Here is a 3288-nt window from a genome sequence, read left to right as displayed (position 1 = left end):
TTTAATAATTTAAACTAATTTTAATACAATTTAAATAATTTTGATAGTTAAATATCATAGTAGTTATCTAATTAGCTACTATCATTCCTAAGTAACTATTATAATTTATTTTTAAATGTTTTTGATCATCTAAAATAATTTTAATAAAATTTAAATAATTTTAATTAAATTGATAAAAAAATATTTTAATATAAATAGTATTTTATATATACTAATTTTGATTAAAATAAAATAGTCAAAAATTTTATATTTAACAGTGGGGCATCATCTTTTAATTTATTTTGAAAACAAAATATTCTTTTGATTATTTACATGATGCCTTTTTATTTTTATTTTGAAAGTCTGAGTGCCTTTTTTTCAATTGGAAAAAATGCTGAAATTATTTATGATTAAGAGAATTTTTCAATATTCATCCCATCACCTCTGTGTTTTTTCGCTAATCTTTAATCACTCATTGTATCTTAATGTGTATAATATTTTTTAGTGGTATACATCTTTATCTGTAATCTTAAGACTAGATATTTTCTGTCCCCGGGGTAATGGTGCAACGGTAGGATATTTGGATTGTAACTCAAGGACCCGCGGTTCGATCCCCAGCTACGGCGTATTTGCAAGAATTTTCTTCCAAATGGGGAATGCAATTAAAGGATGTTGGGCATCTAGATTGGCCGTTGTATGCGCTTCCCGATTTACCCTGGTGGTGGTTGGGAAATTTCCGTTGGATTCTGGGCCGGCCACCCCCAGGGATTGAGTCCATGAGACTAACTGGAATTTATCATTTTTTTTTTAAGACTAGATATTTGTTACGATTGAATGTTCATAGTCATTAGTTGGCGATCGATCTATTTACAGCATTAAAACATCGTGAGGTCATTAATCATGTTGTTGGATCGAAAGCGCTAGAGGGGGGGTGAATAGCGCTCGCGGCTATTTTGTTCGTTTCGGAATCGTACGAGTAAAATAAACGCAGCGGAATAAAAAATAAAAAAAAACAAGAGACAAAGGCACCAAGATTTACTTGGTTCGGAGCCTTGAGTGACTCCTACTCCAAGGCCCGCGATCGTTGATCGCTTTCGATGGGCAACAACTATAATATCGAAAAAATTTAATACAAGTGTTATACCAATAATTAATAAATGAAAACCTTAGAAATCAATTGTATTCGGTGGCAGCACTTTGAAGAAGTTTGGAAAGCAATGAACTGGTGGCAGCACCTTGAAGAACTTTGGAAAGCAATTGTCTTTGGCAGCACGTTAATGGAGGAAGGATTTGCAAGGTTTCGTTGGCAGCACCTTTTAGAGGAATGGCTTTTTACAAAGAATTAATTCTGTGCAACGCTGCTGCCATCCTTTTTATAGAGTCTTGAAGCTTTTCACGGTAAACCATGTATCAAATTTTATCCACCGTAAACCATGTATCAAAGTTTATCCATAGTAATTGCATGCATTAAGGTTTATCCACGGTAAACCTTTACCATGCATGAAAGTTTATCCATAGTAATTGCATGCATTAAGGTTTATCCACGGTAAACCTTTACCATGCATGAAAGTTTATCCATGGTAAACCGTGCATGCATCCATGATAAACCATGCATCAAGATTTTATCCACGGTAAACCTTGCATCTACGCGTGGATCTCACGCAGGGCGTTCAAGGCGTCTCGAATACTGTTCATCCGAAGCAAATGTTGCATTTTGGTCCCTGCAAAATATGTTAATTCCAAAAACAGACCTGCAACACAAAGTTAGGACATAAATAAAAATAGATATCGACAGCCTCTGGACTGTCCGGGTCTGACTTTGAATTTCCATCCGGAAATCCTAGGTGGACCCGACGCCTACTGTTCCCTCTACGGGGAACGCGTCCTCACCTACTCCCCTCAGGAGAGATTACCTGATGTCAGCTCGATCCTCCAGATCGACTGGACTTTTGCTCGGCGCTCGATGCTCCCGGACTTTCTGCTGGACTTCCGCTTTTCGGCTGGTCCAGTCTTCCACCTGGTTCGCGACACCAGGACTTTCCACCTAGGGTTACCACCCCCTAGGACTTTTGCCTGAAGCACTCGACCCACCAAGACTTTCCGCATAGGGTTACCACCCCCTATGACCTAGGGTTACCACCCCTAGGGTTTTCCCTTTGCCTAACCGCAGCTAGGACTTTTGCCTAAGTACACTTAGGACTTTCCTGCAAACTCATTCAAACCGTTAGATCACAAATGGACTTAACTTTGAATCCCTTTGCCATAATCAAAACTTAGGTTCGATCGTCGGATGCTTCCCGCACCAACACTGTTACAATTCATCTCCAGTTCAGGATTTACATGAAAAATATAGATAGTAGATAATAATAGGAATAGTATACTAGAGGGTATTAAGTAATTATATATGAGTTGCTGATAAAAGACGCCCTTTTGATTAAAAAATTAAAATGGAACCCCTTTCATGATTCCCAAAAAATAAGAGTGTTTTGTTTTCCGTTGGCCTAAAATGAATAGTAAAGAATCTACAATTCTATAAGAGATATACAAGTTTTTTTTTCAATAGACTTCATCGTTTGAGAGACACTACACTTTCGCTTGTAGATTATTGAACCATTTTAATCAACATTTCAACATTTTAAACACAAACAGAGAAATGGTGGTTTCTCTGTCGAGCTTCTCGTTTGCAATTGCCGAAGCTGAAGGCAGCTACTTCTTTTGCATCTGCTGCTCTTAGTGAAGTCATGGAAAGCCTCAAGATTGCTTTAAGAAGGCCGATGTAATGAAAGCTTTTCTGAAGGGAATGGGAGGTAAAAGATAGTCGTAATCATACAAGTATAGGAGATCCAACGAAGAACTACAAGTTCTACCTCATAGGGTAAATTTATAAGAAAGGAGCTCGGCGTATTCAGAAAATCATCCTCTGACTTAGGAATAAAGTTGGGGTCTTCTGATCACCTTTCCTGGCAACACTCTGCAGTCGACTTGTAATCAGATTCTTCAACAAGTCTGCTACGATTGGTTATACATGTCAGTGTGGATTACACAGCCAAGGGTTCATAAGTGATGACTGCTAGCAAGGAAATTTTCACACGAACCCAATCTGCTAAGCTAGCTTAGTAGCAAAGAAACGTAAACATAACCTTTGTTGGCGAAGTTTCTCAGCAAAAGGGTCTGCTAGAACTTCATCAGCTACATCAGGTGTCTTAGCTTCAGGCAATTTATCTTTCTTCCCAGCACTTTTGACGGCTGCCTTTGAAGCGGTAGTCTTTGCCGCTTGTTCTGGCTTTAGTACCTGCATAATTCCATGAA

The 3288-nt window shown here is 38.1% G+C and overlaps 1 pseudogene; it reads right to left on the bottom strand.

Moving 5' to 3' along the window:
- Positions 1-2598: 2598 nt before the first annotated feature.
- LOC141817416 (uncharacterized) lies at positions 2599-3277 on the bottom strand (annotated as a pseudogene).
- Between the last annotated feature and the right edge of the window lie 11 nt (positions 3278-3288).

This window comes from Curcuma longa, unplaced genomic scaffold, assembly GCF_044706935.1.
Source record: "Curcuma longa cultivar G26 ecotype Majalengka, Jawa Barat unplaced genomic scaffold, ITB_CL_G26_1.1 contig_20447, whole genome shotgun sequence".
In the NCBI taxonomy this organism is placed as follows: Eukaryota; Viridiplantae; Streptophyta; class Magnoliopsida; order Zingiberales; family Zingiberaceae; genus Curcuma; species Curcuma longa.
The sequence above is the reverse complement of the archived record's forward strand: the minus strand, read 5'-3'. Positions and strand labels throughout refer to the sequence as shown.